At 39.5% G+C, this 16,873-nt stretch overlaps 1 long non-coding RNA gene and 6 other non-coding genes across 7 annotated transcripts; 2 read left to right on the forward strand and 5 right to left on the reverse strand.

Annotated features, from left to right (window-relative positions):
• Positions 1-683: 683 nt before the first annotated feature.
• On the reverse strand, positions 684-8,048 carry LOC131703026 (uncharacterized). Its single transcript, XR_009309644.1, has 4 exons — positions 7,284-8,048; positions 5,049-5,583; positions 2,210-4,082; positions 684-1,602 (listed from the first exon to the last, which is right to left on the reverse strand). It is a non-coding gene; the product is annotated as an uncharacterized LOC131703026 (long non-coding RNA).
• A 1,461-nt stretch (positions 8,049-9,509) lies between these two features.
• On the forward strand, positions 9,510-9,582 carry trnaf-gaa (transfer RNA phenylalanine (anticodon GAA)). Its single transcript has one exon. It is a non-coding gene; the product is annotated as a tRNA-Phe (tRNA).
• A 135-nt stretch (positions 9,583-9,717) lies between these two features.
• trnan-guu (transfer RNA asparagine (anticodon GUU)) lies at positions 9,718-9,791 on the reverse strand. Its single transcript has one exon. It is a non-coding gene; the product is annotated as a tRNA-Asn (tRNA).
• A 1,605-nt stretch (positions 9,792-11,396) lies between these two features.
• trnaf-gaa (transfer RNA phenylalanine (anticodon GAA)) lies at positions 11,397-11,469 on the forward strand. The gene has a single exon. It is a non-coding gene; the product is annotated as a tRNA-Phe (tRNA).
• A 135-nt stretch (positions 11,470-11,604) lies between these two features.
• Positions 11,605-11,678, reverse strand: trnan-guu (transfer RNA asparagine (anticodon GUU)). Its single transcript has one exon. It is a non-coding gene; the product is annotated as a tRNA-Asn (tRNA).
• A 3,558-nt stretch (positions 11,679-15,236) lies between these two features.
• trnal-caa (transfer RNA leucine (anticodon CAA)) lies at positions 15,237-15,347 on the reverse strand. The gene is made up of 2 exons: positions 15,310-15,347; positions 15,237-15,282 (listed from the first exon to the last, which is right to left on the reverse strand). It is a non-coding gene; the product is annotated as a tRNA-Leu (tRNA).
• Positions 15,348-16,365: 1,018 nt separating this feature from the next.
• Positions 16,366-16,437, reverse strand: trnaw-cca (transfer RNA tryptophan (anticodon CCA)). The gene has a single exon. It is a non-coding gene; the product is annotated as a tRNA-Trp (tRNA).
• Between the last annotated feature and the right edge of the window lie 436 nt (positions 16,438-16,873).

The raw sequence follows: 16,873 nt of genomic DNA on the forward strand, positions 1-16,873 counted from the left end.
AAAATGTGCATTATAAATATCATAATATGACACTTATTGAAACAAGTGCAGCGCTTAGAACACATATACAAATAGAACTAATTCACTCTTCTATTAAACTGTGAACTTAGTGTTTGATTGAATCCCTCTCTGTGTTTGTATAGCCTGGAAACAGGCATCAGTGCCCTGCCAAGCTGCACACACTGCCATCATTCACACTGAATACAAGAGGGAGCCAGAGCACCACTGCTGTCCATAATGTAATAACACAGTAATAAGACAATGGAAATAGGCAGCAGTTACCTCCCCAGTCAGCCCAGTTCTCCCATTGTTAACAGAAAGCTCCTCACATCCAGTCATCTAAACACTACAGTGTGGTCTGTGACTGTATATGGGAGATACTGAAATTGAAGAAGGAATCTATGAAAAAGACCAAGGAGTTTATGTTGACTCAGAAATGTCTACATCTAGACAATGTGGGGAGCTATAAAAAGGCCAACAAGATGCTCAAATATATAGTGGAAAGTGTTGAATTTAAATCAAATAACGTTAAAACTTTACAATGCATTAGTAAGACCTCATCTAGAATATTGTGTTCAATTCTGGTCACCTCGCTACAAAAAGGATATTGCTGCTTGTCACAAAGACGGCCGGAGTGGGTAGCGTCAGACCAGAGCCAGGAAATAAACAACAGAGACTTGGGGTTTTGGTGAAGCTGAGCGCGTGATCGCGCTCAGCATTTAATAAGTAACAGACAGAAAATAAAAAGGTTGTAACACAAAACACGGCACTGGTAGCCAAAACAAAGAGACAAACAAAAACGAACACTAAACAAACACGTACTGTGCTGGTCCTGCAGCACCACGTAGCAATTGCTCACTTTCACGTTCTCGTTCTCGTTCTCCTCACTCTCTCTCTCTGTTCTTTCGCCCTGAACACACAACCACGAATGAATGAAACGTGCATCTATTTATACTGTTGTGCTGGGATTCAATTAATAATTAATTATTCACTTGAATCCCAGAATGTGAATTAATTATGTGCAACCTCGTGCGCGCATATTACTTACTTTAAATGCACGTACAGTGATGTGCAATCCCGTGCCTAAATACAATTATACAATTTAAATACCACGTGAAACACAGACCCGTTTATATCCTGTGTACCAATCTCTATACACCAACATTAACACACGCAACATACAACACAGAAATTCACACAGGGGCGGAGCACATTGCCACACTGCTATAGAAAGAATATGTCATATGCAGACAGGCTTAAAGAATTGAATCTATTCAGTCTTGAACAAAGAAGACTACGCGGTGATCTGATTCAAGCATTCAAAATCCTAGAAGGTATTGACAATGTTGGCCCAAGGGACTTTTTCAACATCAAAAAAGAAACAAGGACCAGAGGTCACACGTGGATATTAGATAAAGGGGCATTCAGAACAGAAAATAGGAGGCACTTTTTTTACATAGTGAATTGTGAGGGTCTGGAACCAACTCCCTAGTAATTTTGTTGAAGCTGACACCCTGGGATCCTTCAAGAAGCTGCTTGATGAGATTCTGCGAGCGCAGCGGTACCCATGATGGTAGTAGAAATAGTAGTGATAGTGATGAGCTACACAAAAAAAGAAAAGATAATTAGGAACAGTCTATTTTTAACACAGAGCTTCTTAAACCCACTGCCTTCCACACTGTAGCCCAGAACTCAACCCCCTGAGCTACTCAGGGACAGTGGCCCAGTGGTTAAAGAAAAGGGCTTGATACCAGGAGGTTCACATCCCGGCTCAGCCACTGTGTGTGACCCTGAGCAAGTCAAAACGTAAAACTGGAGTCCTATTGTAAGTGACTGCAGCAGCAGTTGTTGATGCATAGTACACCCCCTAGTCTCGAAGGCACTTTGGAGAAAAGCAACTGCTAAAAGACTAATGAATAAAAAAGTAATACTCAGATCCACAAGCATGCACATTGCCTTCCACTCTGCAAGGCACCACTTTCTCTAAACACTGAGCTATCAAACCCATTAACTCCTATACTACAGCCCAGCACGAACCACTAAACTGCTCAAACCCACTACCTTCCACACTGCAGCTCTGCACTCTAGTCACTGTGTCACTGAAGCCTCTCAGCAAAGCTACACTGATAAACAATTCATGCCCTGATTGAAAATAATAAATAAAACCCACTGATTGCTGCATAAAATAAAGTAGAATCCATTTACTTACCATAGTAGCATCTGTACCTTACTGTGAAAGATACAAGTGATATATTGAGTTCAGTCCATTTGAAGTCACTGCAGTGGCTGCTTTATACAAGAATGGGGCCTCAGTAGCGTATTAGAGAGCTATATATTTCAAAGGAGTGTCTCTCTATTTGTACATTTCTATTATTGGCAAAATCCAAAGACAGGGCTCCTTCTTTATATCCCCTCCCAGAGTATACAGAACACCTCACTATGTGAGTATGTATTAAATAAAGATGGCATTTCATATTAAGAGCAGCTAATTCATACTATTATACAATAATACCCCATTCCATATTCTCAACATCAGCTGTAGGAGGCCCCATTGTTAACATGTATTCATTTCTTGTGACGCGCACAGTACATGTGTATTGTATTGTACAGTCACATTTTTATTAAAATATCAGATGCTATAATCTGGAAATGAAATAAACATACACCATTAAATACAATTTAAAAATATATATACAATTCATTTCTACATATTAATGTACCATAATAAAATAAAATACTTACAACAGTAAGCTGTTCCAAAGAAAAAGAAAAACAGAAACAGTGGTTATTGGATTTAATAGTTCACTTTATATTCATGTTTGAGTTCCATTTACTGGAATGTCTTCAATCAATTGACCTTCAGTCTACAATCCATGCAGTTCACCCAAACCAGGAGCCAGCTCCAGAGAGACACACACTTACTTCTGTAGTATCTTTTGGACAGGGCATCCTTCTTCACTACCATGGACTGTGTCAGGACCACTTCAGAATCCACTTCAGGAGACAGAAAGCATGTGAAGATCATTAAACAAACAGTAGGTTGCATCCCTTCTATTTAAACACAGACCATGTTGAGGAACTCTCCAAATTTGGATTAGGATTTCAATGTACATTAAAGAAGATTGCTGAACAGTAAGGAGCTTCAGATTTTATTTTGTTAGAGTGTGTGTTACAATGTTTTCACCTGAGTTCAGGAGCTGCTCTTCAGTTCTAGTTGCCTGTCTTAGATATATGTACATAATGTAGGCTGGATCAGTCAAAGTGTCTTTATAGAAGAGCCAGTGACTGGATCACGCTTCCTTCTGCTTTCAATTCACTGCTATGCACTAGATGGTGATGGCACTTACTAACAGAAAGATATTTCAGTCTGCATTACATATGAAAAGAATCACACAGAACAATCGCACAAAACAACTGTGGTCAACTATGAAAGGCGCTATATAAAATAAACATTGATTGATAAAAAGGTAAGGGAACAGGACAACCTTTTAGTCAAGTTATTATATCTCAGTTGGGCGATCCTTCTTACTGACATTTAAGGTGATCAATTAATACAATACGTCTTATTAAAGGTGCTGCATCAACACATTTAAATGCACATGTTAAATGCAAACAGGTGAAACATTTTCAAAGTGTATATCCCTCAAGCTTTGTGTTTTCCTCTTCTGCTTCAGTGTAACAGACAGACAGACAGACAGACAGGCAGACAGACAGACAGGCAGAAACACACTCAACAGAAGAAGCTATAGGCCATCTGTACTCACTGTCAGCTCTTTTCTCCATCATATTGTCTCCTATCAGGTAAAACAGAAATAGGTTTATACAGTTAGAAGTACATTAGGAAACAGATCTGGGCATTTTGTGTTAGTGCCAGTAGAGAAACAGCAGCTAAATGTGCTCAGATTCACTGGGGTTTGGCCTTAAGTCTATCATCTGTAATTCACAATGTGTTCCTCTTGAAGGTTTAACGTTGTACCTACACACTACCCAGACGTGCTTTTCAAAGGACTCGCCCAACTCCCGCTCTCCTTTGAGTCCATCACTGTCCAGCTCAGCATCACTGTCGCCTGAATCCTCTGCCTCTGGAACAGGGAGAAGAGAGCTTCATGAAGCAATGAAGGATTCCCTCGACTGCAGTGCACAGCTTCATAGGACACTCAACACAGGGAGGCAGAGAGTTCCCCATTACATTGCAATGCAGAGCTGTGAGGTTTAACCAGGAGATTTCTGGATATACAGTAGCCCTTGATGTTATGCATGATTAGCGATGATTAGTCAGGTTGAGTTTCTAAACAAATTGTGTGGTCTGTGCAGGACTGTGCTTTTTTGTCATTGCTTAACTTAAATCCTGCAAATAAGAAACTTTCTTTCTTTCTTTCTTTCTTTCTTTCTTTCTTTCTTTCTATCTTTCTTTCTTTCTTTGTTTCTTTCTCTCTTTCTTTCTTTCTTTCTCTCTTTCTTTTTTTCTCTCTTTCTTTCTTTGTTTGTTTCTTTCTCTCTTTTTTTCTTTCTCTCTCTTTCTTTCTCTTTTGTTCTTTTTCTTTCTTTCTTTCTTTCTTTCTTTCTCTCTCTTTCTTTCTTTCTTTCTCTCTTTCTTTCTCTTTCTTTCTCTCTTTCTTTCTTTCTTTGTTTCTTTCTCTCTTTCTCTCTCTTTTGCTCTTTCTTTCTCTCTCTTTCTTTCTTTCTTTTTTCTCTCTTTCTTTCTTTCTCTCTTTCTTTCTCTCTTTCTTTCTTTCTCTCTCTTTTGCTCTTTCTTTCTTTCTCTCTTTCTTTCTCTTTCTTTCTTTCTTTCTTTCTTTCTCTTTCTTTCTTTCTTTCTTTCTTTCTTTCTCTCTTTCTTTTTTTTCTCTCTTTCTTTCTTTCTCTCTTTCTTTCTCTCTTTCTTTCTTTCTTTCTTTCTCTCTCTTTCTTTCTTTCTCTCTCTTTTGCTCTTTCTTTTTCTCTTTTGCTCTTTCTTTCTTTCTTTCTTTTTTTCTCTCTCTTTCTTTCTTTCTCTCTCTTTTGCTCTTTCTTTCTTTCTTTCTTTCTTTCATTCTTTCATTCCTTACCCAGTGGAATGGCCTCCAGGAGCGTGATTGGACACCGCTGATCTCACAGCATTCTCAAGAGACGTGGCAGCGGCAGCACATCTAGCAGGTGCCTCAGAAGCAAGCACAGTGATGTCCTTGTTGACATAGTGGTTGGGCAGCTCCCCTTGGTTAAAATATGAATCTCAAGCACACTGCTGGTGTTCAGTACCAGGTTCTGCAGGATGAACAGGCAGCTCAATGCTGCTTGTTTTGTAGGATTACCTCTAAATCCCAGTTCACATTCAGATGGAGAGTCACCACACAGGTTGGATCCCAGCTTCTTGTTCTCCTCAAGTGTACAGACATGATTTTCATGAGGAAGTTCCTCTGCGATGGGGACACATTCCTGCTCTATGAATTCCTCTTTAATAGGAACACATTCCTGTTGAGGGACCTCTTCATCTTTAACACATGCCAGCTCTGTAACCTGCATTAGACTTGCACACCACTCCTGCTTCTATCTTTGGCCCTTCCTGTGCTTCCGATTCAGGGATAGTGTGGCTCTCTTTGGGATCTGTGGGAAACAAAACTGTATACAATTAGATCTCTTACTTACCAGCTAGGTTTGTTAGTTGCTTTGATCAGGGATTTAAAGTTACTGTTCCTCAGTTATTTCATATAGGGGTGAGCCGGTATAATAGTTTGGTGGTTTAGGTACATGATGGCATTGATACCATTCCTGTTATTCTACATTGCAATTATCGGTTAACGCTGTGTTTGTGTTCCTATGAACAAAGTGAAGGAAAAGGCATTTTCATATGAACATCTTTTTATTCTACGTCCTGTACAAGACTCAGTGCTGCTGGTCTTTCTCACCTCCTGTAGCCTCACACTGGAGCATTGCATCCACTTCTACCTCCCTGTCAATCACCATCATGACTGCCGTTCTGCCTTTGCATTGTTCTAATGCAAACATCCATTTCTCTACTGCAAACATGCTTAGAAACCAAGCCTGGAGACTTGCAGTCTTAGCAAAGTGTCTGAGGAATGTCTTTTTGTTACCTGATCCTGTATTGTGAGAACGGTTTTGAAGGAAACGGTCAACGCAGAATACAAGTTTCAATGTGTCAAATACAATGAGCAGACAAGCGACTGCAGCAGGATAACCTGCTTATTCTCAAAGCAGTTTCATTTAAACAGGTGATTTACACAACTCAAACTTTTTCAAGTGCCGCAATATGTTTTTTGTACAAACTCCACCTGTGTAATAATCATTAGGCAGAACATTGGAAGCTTACTTGAGCAACATCACATGACCTGTAGATATAAATCCAATAACATCCCTTGTAGTATTAAAATACATTTGTAATGGTGTGGCTCTCCCTATTGTATGTATCCTGTGCAAACTCATCTCTGCTCTTAAATAATAACCTGGATTAGTAAATGTTTATAAGCAATATGAGCGATCGTTTCCTAATTCTGCTTACCATCAGCTGAACAAAGTACTTTATTTAGAGACTCAATCTAGAGACTCAATAAAATGATACAATTCAGTTGACACCTTACTGTGTTGTATTTACTTCCTCCAACTTCAACCCTTAATTGAACTTGTGGAACCACTCGGGTCCAAAATCTTACAGCGGATTGGTGCAGGCAGGGTGCTGCTGCTGCCCCCTTTATTCACACAGTGAGGTCTGGAAAGATCGTGTAAATGTGTGTGTGTGGAACAAGAAGGAAACAGGACTAAAGCACAAGAACGAGCAGCGAATGAGCCGCGACTGTACCAAAGACAAACTCAACAGCACTGGAGCGGAATACAATTAAACCATTTATCTAAAAATAGATTCGCAGTCAAACAGTTCAATCAAACACTGAAACCCCATGTGCTGCTGCCTGTATGTTGATATTAAATCACAAATCATTATTCTAACCCTCTGCAATATGGTCTGTGACTGTCTCAGTGGGACTCTATACAAGACATCACTTTACCAGAAGGATACCATTGAAGGCTCTTAAATTAGACTGGCTAAGATTTACCAATCTAGTACTTTATTAATTTCTAGACTACCTATTTAAATATATAAAATAATACAATGTCTTGATTAGACTCCTTATAACCAATATTAGGACAGAACTGTGTTATTAACAACGCTTATAATAATCAAACACTTTAAAACGTGTCCGAAGAGAAATTCTAACCAAGATCTTTCCAACAGAAGGTAGTTTAAGGTGCTGGATTGACCAAGCAATACCACACAATAAAATCAATCTTACCTTGAAATATTAAAGGCTGTTTAATGTCTGCATCTGCAGCGTTTATACACGCTCGCACAGCTTTCAGCTCGTTCTCTGATATTTCCAATCTCAGCTTCCGACTTTCATTCTCTTTCTCCTTTTTGTTACATTTCCACTCTGAATTCAGTGAATTTGCTGACGACAGCTTTAGTAATCGCGCACAAGACGGTGTGTAGAGCCGCTTTCACTGCGTGCTCGATGGTAGAGGCGAGCTCGTCTTGAAAGAGCGACACGGACACGCTGACGCGTCCATCTTCACTGGTTTGAGTTTCACACTGGTCTAGCGGAATCCTCTTTTCAAACAGAAACACCGTCTGCGGTTTGTATTTAGTAATATTTATTTTTTACTGTAGCCTTCCCATTCAAATATATTCATCACTTCTTCTGGTGTGATAAAGAAAGAACACAAACAACATGCTTTGCAAGGAGTAACTTTACTTTGGTCTTTCAGAATCGCGCAGAGCTCTGCTGGAGCTTCAACGCGTTTGTTTCTCAGTAAATCATCTCATTGAAAAGCTCGACTTGTCTGTAGCTGCGACTGACGCGCTCCGCTCTGTGTGTGAAATTCAACACAGAAAAGGGATGCTTTCCTTTTCACGGAACTCCGTGCAGGTGATAAACAAACACAAAAATCACTAATTATTAGAAAACATTTCATCCCAGCCTAAATCCTTTAAACAGCAGGAGACAGCGTGTTGTAAAATCATCACTGACTGCAGCCACCTCTCCACACACATGAACAAAACAAACCTCTCTATTTCCTGTACTGAAATGAAAGCGTCACCAACAGAAGGCGGGTCTGGTTGGAACCATCGCGTATTATTGGCTGTAGAAGCACTCTATCCCCAGCATGTGAGCCTGATTGGCTGTAGAAACACTCTATCCCCAGCATGTGAGCCTGATTGGCTGGCCTCCCTGTCGGAGGCGGTTATGAAACTGGATGTCAGAGTTCGCCATGTTGGCTCTTTCAGCGCTGTGTTCAATGCGATGCATTCAGGCGCGTTAAGTAAGTGAGCCGCTCAGAAAGCACACGGAGCTGAATTTAAATGACTTAACGCTCTGCTACAGGAGAGCGCTGAGCCACTTTTAAAAATGGAGAATAATAATGATTTGCTTGTTTGTGTTTCTGAGGTGATGGTTGATGAAATGGCCCCGTGTGAAGTTACTGTCCACTGCTGGACCTCGCTGAGTTCGGCGCTCTGTTTGGACTGAACCTCATATCTGTCTGTGTTTAATACCGACAATACCGACGTTAATAATGAACATTATGAATAATATTAATACTACAAGCCTAATAATAATACATTAATAACTATAAAACAGCTCTACATTTAAAAAGAAAAATGAAATTAAATGATACAAATTCGAAAACAACCCTTTTTACATTATTGTCTACATGCATCATCTCAAATAATTACAGTGTCATTCATCAGACCCTTCGGCGTTGTCTTTTGAAAAATTAAACCTGCCAGACCGAACGCAGGCTAACATTCAATTAATCAATCTATCTATTAATCATATATATTTTCTATAGCGCCCGATATGCGCTTCACAAAATCTACTTAAAAACAACAAAAGATCTAATTGTAAGTCTGGTCGAACAAAATAAGTCTTCAGTGTAATTTTAAACAAAGAGCGCTTTCCACGATTTAAGATGCTTTAGAGAGACTGAATATTGGAATTGGCAGCCGAAACTGGGGGATAAAACTGCCTGTGATCAAAGTGGGCAGAAAAGTTGCATACTTTGCATACCGTATTTGGTAGAAAAGAAAACGGATCATCTCTGATTTGCAACGTTTCCATGGTTCGGCCCGGCCACTGCCGTGTGTCTGGTTAAAACGATGAGTTCAGTTTTTTTCTGTTGCTTGGTAATTCAGTGATGAGGCAGTTGTAGCAGAGTGGCGCAGCGGAAGCGTGCTGGGCCCATAACCCAGAGGTCGATGGATCGAAACCATCCTCTGCTAGCTTGTTTTTCTTCTGTTAGCAAAGTAGTTTTTCTAAAATATTAACTGAAGGCAATTAATTAATATTACATTTCGCAATCAACGATCATATAATGCGCAAGGATACTTGTCCATCATAAGAGCTGAAATAAATTATAGCGCTTTGAGATTATATGTTACTAGCGGATTGTTTAGAAATGTACCCAATTATATTATAACTGTTCTAAAAAAGAATGTTATCTCGAAAAATGAGCCTTGTCAAGCTGAAATAGCTCAGCTGGGAGAGCGTTAGACTGAAGATCTAAAGGTTCCTGGTTCGATCCCGGGTTTCGGCAAACAGCAAGAATTTTTTTGTTTTGTATTATTTTGAACTAAAAAACAGAGCACATTTTTTTCTTCAGTGTAATTGGAAGAAATAACAACGTATCAGAGTGCCATTTTCTAATGTGATTAAGAAATGCAAAAAGCATCGTCCCTGGGTGGGCTTGAACCACCAACCTTTCGGTTAACAGCCGAACGCGCTAACCGATTGCGCCACAGAGACCATCCTGCTCATCCAAAACTGAGACCACATCTAAGAAGAAAGCAACACTGGACGAAAGTCTAATCTCAATTACATGTATACAAAACAATGCAAGCAAACTTCAAGCCATTTATATTTATTCCCAAATAACACAAACTCTTCAATTGCTAAAAAATATTTAAAAATCTCCCTTTGTGCTTCTCGGAAGGCATACGATGGAGGGCGCACTGCAGTTTTTCAGTATGGGGAATATTACAAATTAGGAGACTGTGCTTTAAAATACACATGTAGGGCGGGCGTCTCTGTTACAAAGAATTGGCACACTTTGTATTTATCTCCATAATGCGTTGGGACTAAATACGCAGAAACATTAAAACTATTTGGAGAATGCGGGCATCGATCCCGCTACTTCTCGCATGCTAAGCGAGCGCTCTACCATTTGAGCTAATTCCCCTTGAATTGAGCATGTGATTCTCATAGGCTACATCGCAGCTTGATACGAGCAATTCAGATTGTCTGACTAGTCTGCCAATTGCAAATTCAAAAAATAAATAAATAAAATAAAAAGCAAATATTTCAACGAGAGGTATGCTTTCAATTTCTTCAAAAAGTAGTCTCAGCTCGTTTATTCAGTCGCTTATAAATCCACAATCTGTGTCCCGATGCAGCAGCGCTGTGTGCTGTGGCTCGAGCTTGTTTGACGAGGCAGACAGTGCAAAAATGCCAAAACTTGCTTTTGTATCACATGACAAACTTAAGGTATGCTTTAACGGCTTGGCTGTCTCAAGTTAGTTTGTATTGTTAATGTAACACCTCATTGTTGCCCAGTCATTGTTTCATATGAAGTAGAGCTTGCCAGTTGGGGGCGACGGTCTGCAAATAAAAGTTAAGACTATATTTGCAAGGATCATTTCTAGAATGAAACACGTTTTGAAGGGATTGGTCTCGGTATCCTATAGCGCCCCATATGCGCTTCACAAACTCTACTTAAAAACAAGAACATATCTAATTGTAAGCCTGGTCGAACAAAATAAGTCTTCAGTGTAATTTTAAACAAAGAGCGCTTTCCACGATTTAAGATGCTTTAGAGACAGAATATTGGAATTGGCAGCCGAAACTGGGGGATAAAACTGCCTGTGATCAAAGTGGGCAGCAAAGTTGCATACTTTGCATACCTTTTTTGGGAGAAAAGAAAACGGATCATCTCTGATTTGCGACGTTTCCATGGTTTGGCCCGGCCACTGCCGTGTGACTGGTTAAAACGATGTTCAGTTTTTTTCTGCTGCTTGGTAATTCAGTGATGAGGCAGCTGTAGCAGAGTGGCGCAGCGGAAGCGTGCTGGGCCCATAACCCAGAGGTCGATGGATCGAAACCATCCTCTGCTAGCTTGTTTTTCTTCTGTTAGCAAAGTAGTTTTTCTAAAATATTAACTGAAGGCAATTAATTAATATTACATTTCGCAATCAAGGATCATATAATGCGCAAGGATACTTGTCTTTCATAAGAGCTGAAATAAATTATAGCGCTTTGAGATTATATGTTACTAGCGGATTGTTTAGAAATGTACCCAATTATATTATAACTGTTCTAAAAAAGAATGTTATCTCGAAAAACGAGCCTTGTCAAGCTGAAATAGCTCAGCTGGGAGAGCGTTAGACTGAAGATCTAAAGGTTCCTGGTTCGATCCCGGGTTTCGGCAAACAGCAAGAATTTTTTTGTTTTGTATTATTTTGAACTAAAAAACAGAGCACATTTTTTTCTTCAGTGTAATTGGAAGAAATAACAACGTATCAGAGTGCCATTTTCTAATGTGATTAAGAAATGCAAAAAGCATCGTCCCTGGGTGGGCTTGAACCACCAACCTTTCGGTTAACAGCCGAACGCGCTAACCGATTGCGCCACAGAGACCATCCTGCTCAGCCAAAACTGAGACCACATCTAAGAAGAAAGCAACACTGGACGAAAGTCTAATCTCAATTACATGTATACAAACCAATGCAAGCAAACTTCAAGCCATTTATATTTATTCCCAAATAACACAAACTCTTCAATTGCTAAAAAATATTTAAAAATCTCCCTTTGTGCTTCTCGGAAGGCATACGATGGAGGGCGCACTGCAGTTTTTCAGTATGGGGAATATTACAAATTAGGAGACTGTGCTTTAAAATACACATGTAGGGCGGGCGTCTCTGTTACAAAGAATTGGCACACTGTATTTATCTCCATAATGCGTTGGGACTAAATACGCAGAAACATTAAAACTATTTGGAGAATGCGGGCATCGATCCCGCTACTTCTCGCATGCTAAGCGAGCGCTCTACCATTTGAGCTAATTCCCCTTGAATTGAGCATGTGATTCTCATAGGCTACATCGCAGCTTGATACGAGCAATTCAGATTGTCTGACTAGTCTGCCAATTGCAAATTCAAAAAATAAATAAATAAAATAAAAAGCAAATATTTCAACGAGAGGTATGCTTTCAATTTCTTCAAAAAGTAGTCTCAGCTCGTTTATTCAGTCGCTTATAAATCCACAATCTGTGTCCCGATGCAGCAGCGCTGTGTGCTGTGGCTCGAGCTTGTTTGACGAGGCAGACAGTGCAAAAATGCCAAAACTTGCTTTTGTATCACATGACAAACTTAAGGTATGCTTTAACGGCTTGGCTGTCTCAAGTTAGTTTGTATTGTTAATGTAACACCTCATTGTTGCCCAGTCATTGTTTCATATGAAGTAGAGCTTGCCAGTTGGGGGCGACGGTCTGCAAATAAAAGTTAAGACTATATTTGCAAGGATCATTTCTAGAATGAAACACGTTTTGAAGGGATTGGTCTCGGTATCCTATAGCGCCCCATATGCGCTTCACAAACTCTACTTAAAAACAAGAACATATCTAATTGTAAGCCTGGTCGAACAAAATAAGTCTTCAGTGTAATTTTAAACAAAGAGCGCTTTCCACGATTTAAGATGCTTTAGAGACAGAATATTGGAATTGGCAGCCGAAACTGGGGGATAAAACTGCCTGTGATCAAAGTGGGCAGCAAAGTTGCATACTTTGCATACCTTTTTTGGGAGAAAAGAAAACGGATCATCTCTGATTTGCGACGTTTCCATGGTTTGGCCCGGCCACTGCCGTGTGACTGGTTAAAACGATGTTCAGTTTTTTTCTGCTGCTTGGTAATTCAGTGATGAGGCAGCTGTAGCAGAGTGGCGCAGCGGAAGCGTGCTGGGCCCATAACCCAGAGGTCGATGGATCGAAACCATCCTCTGCTAGCTTGTTTTTCTTCTGTTAGCAAAGTAGTTTTTCTAAAATATTAACTGAAGGCAATTAATTAATATTACATTTCGCAATCAAGGATCATATAATGCGCAAGGATACTTGTCTTTCATAAGAGCTGAAATAAATTATAGCGCTTTGAGTTAGTTAGTAGCGGATTGTTTAGAAATGTACTTAAATTATATTACAACTGTTCTAAAAAAGAATGTTATCTCGAAAAAAGAGTCTTGTCAAGCCGAAATAGCGTTAGACTGAAAATCTAAAGGTCCCTGGTTTGATCCCAGGTTTCGGCAAACAGCAAGAATTTTTTTTGTTTTGTATTATTTTGAACTAAAAAACAGAGCACATTTTTTTCTTCAGTGTAATTGTAGTTAATAATAACATATTACGTTGCCATTTTCTAATGTGATTAAGAAATGCAAAAAGCATCGTCCCTGGGTGGCCTTGAACCACCAACCTTTCGGTTAACAGCTGAACGCGCTAACCGATTGCTCCACAGAGACCAAACTTCTCACCTGAAACTGAGACCACATCTAAGAAGAAAGCAACACTGGGCAGGAAAGTGTAATAATTGCATGTATTCAAACCAATGCAAGCAAACTTCAAGCCATTTATATTTATTCCCAAATAACATAAACTCTTCCATTGCTAAAAAAATATATAAAAAAATATCCCTTTGTGCTTCTCGGAAGGCATACGATGGAGGGCGCACTGCAGTTTTTCAGTCGGGAATATTACAAATTAGGAGACTGGTTTAAAATACACATGTAGGGTGGGCGTCTCTGTTACAAAGAATTGTCACACTGTATGTATCTCCATAATGCGTTGGGACTAAATACGCAGATATATTAAAAGTACTTGGTGAATGCGGGCATCGATCCCGCTAGTTCTCGCATGCTAAGCAAATGCTCTACCATTTGAGCTAATTCCCGCTGATTTATGTCAGCGATTCTCATAGGCTACATCACATCTTGATACGAGCAATTCAGATTGTCAGATTTTTTATTGGCAATGTAGTCTCTGCCATTTGCGAATTCAAAAAATAAATTGATTAACTAAATATTAGAGGTATGTTTTCAATTTCTTTAAAAAGTAGTCTCAGCTCGTTGATTCAGTCGCTTTAAAATCCACCTCTGTGTCCCGATGCAGCAGCGCTGAGTGCTGTGCCTCGAGCTTGTTGGACGAGGCAGGCAATGCAAAAATGCCAAAACTTGCTTTTGTATCACATGACACACTTAAGGTCTGCTTTAACGACTTGGCTGTCTCAAGTTAGTTTGTATTGTTAATGGAACACCTCGTTTATGGAAAACATGTTTTGAAGGGATTGGTCTCGGTATCCACCAGGAGGAGTGGGGGTGTGTTCTCCTCAGCACCGAGCTGACAATGAGTGTTGTTTTCGGGCACCTGCTCGCTGCTAGTGATGACACTCCAATCTTCAGTCGGGGGTTGTTGAAGGAAGGGGACACATTTTGAGTGCGTATCTCATACTGGTAGAAACGCAGAAAAAAGAAACCATCAAGCCTACAATTGTTCAGTTGCTTAAATCAATAAGCAAATTTCAAATTGATCAAAGCTAATGTTAAAACTATTTAAGAACACTTTAAATAGGTCTTGACTGATATAAAAATATAGTAATGTGATTTGCATTACGCAGGACTAGATGAGCTTAAATAAAGACATTACATCTGAAAATAACTTGTGCTTACCCCCACTTACAAGGAAAGTGTCAAACTTTGTATTCGTTCTCATAACGTGTTAGAAAATGTAAACAGCAGTTGGAGAATGCCGAAGTCGATCATCCTAGCATGTTAAACGAGGGCATTTCTCATGTAAGCTACTTCCACTAATAGATCGTTTATACTGTTCTCAATGGTCCGCATCCCAGCCTGAGACCACGATCCAGTGGTAGACGGAGATGTTTTTAAAAGTAATATGTTATTTGGAATATTAAAACAATCTTAAGTTAAATAACATGTTTGGACACAAAATATTTTTCAGTGACTTCAACAAGTAGTCTGTTTACAACAAAATGCAATCTGTGTTAGGAACACTATTTTAGTCGGATTTAAAATGGAAATTAAAATGGTATTGAGTGCTGACAAGAGTTTGGTGTCAGCTGTTGATTTCATTGAAACAATCTTTTATAGTAAAATGAACACATTTATTCCTTTTAAAAATAAGTAAAAGTGAACTGTCAGAAGTGGGATTTGAACCCACGCCTCCATCTGGAGACCAGAACACACATTTCGTTGGAAAGACGGAGTCCTTGAGTCTGGCGCCTTAGACCGCTCGGCCATCCTGACAAGCTGCGTTTGTTACAGCAGAAAACCGCATTATTTATTTCAGCACACACTAGGGTTCTCGTATCAAGGCCAGAATGGGTTTATTACGCACATACCAACTGTTGCTCCATGAATGATGTAATGACAAGTGTAAAAAAGAAACGGATTGAAGCCAACCCAAAAAAGTAAGATTATTTATTTCAATATCGTTATAGTTACAAACAATGCACACGTTTTACAATAGCAATTGCTATATGACAATGACCAATTAGTAATTTTGTTGCAATTGAGAGGAACGGTAGTGCCTCGCACAAGTTAGAAAAACTTGTTTGAAACTACCGAGAGTCTCTATACAGCTCAAAGAGTTCAGCTGTTTTTACCATGTTGCAGCAGCAAGGGTGTGTAGCGACTATTCAAACAGAAAAGCTAAATAACTGGACATCTACCAATCCTGTGAAACATACCAGGGTGTGCAAGCAGTTTGATATCCACACAATTTATATTAAACACATTATTTATGTTTTAAAACAGCACATATCGAAGGAGGGAAAAAAATAATACAGTGGTTTGGACTTGAAACATGACGTTCTTGAAGAGCACACGACCTTGAAATGCGTTCATTTTTTAAGCTTACATCCAAACCTGACCAGCTTTCGCTAACATGTTTGGACACAAAATATTTTTCAGTGACTTCACCAAGTAGTCTGTTTACAACAAAAATACAATCTGTGCTAGGAACGCTATTTTAGTCCGATTTAAAATGTTATTAAAAACGAAGTGTGTGTATTTGTTCTTGGTCTGTGATATATATGGTCTGTGTTTATAGATCTTGGGACGTTGCACCAAGTAGTCGTGGCCAAGTGGTTAAGGTGATGGGCTTGAACACTGCTGGTGTCGTGTCCCTTTTTATGTCTTCGTTGTTAATTCTTAAAGGTCTGTTAAGCTTAAAGGTATCAATTATTACTTGCTGTACTTTAAATTTCTTCCAAACTAGTATTTGCAAACACGTTAAAAAATGAAATAGAGATAAAGAAAGCTTTGACCTCGACGTGATTTGAACACGCAACCTTCTGATCTGGAGTCAGACGCGCTACCGTTGCGCCACGAAGTCCTGGCATAGTGTAGATTTGTTATTCAATGCTAGATTGTACAGCAAGCATGCCAAACACATGGTAATGCCGACGCTGATACTATTAAAACACTCGGTATCACCAGGGTCATGGGAAACAGCCGACTCAATACGTGTTCGTAGCCAGCAGGGCTATGAAGTTAAAGGAAGTGTGTTTGATTCTCAGCTTTAAATGTAAAGAAAACATAAAACAATGCGATTTGCTTTTATAATGTTCATTATTTGAAACGTGGGCATAAACACAGTTATACTGGCTGGGAATCGTCTCGGGTCAATTACTTGGAAAGCAGCTGTGCTGACCAATATATCACCAATAGGGAAAAGCTGGCAGTACTGAGTGACACAGAAGACGGATTTTCTCAGCGCGTCTCCTCTGAATGCGCACTGGCACAAAGGGGCTTTGCTCATCTAATGACGT

Source organism: Acipenser ruthenus, chromosome 32 (genome assembly GCF_902713425.1).
Source record: "Acipenser ruthenus chromosome 32, fAciRut3.2 maternal haplotype, whole genome shotgun sequence".
Classification (NCBI taxonomy): Eukaryota; Metazoa; Chordata; class Actinopteri; order Acipenseriformes; family Acipenseridae; genus Acipenser; species Acipenser ruthenus.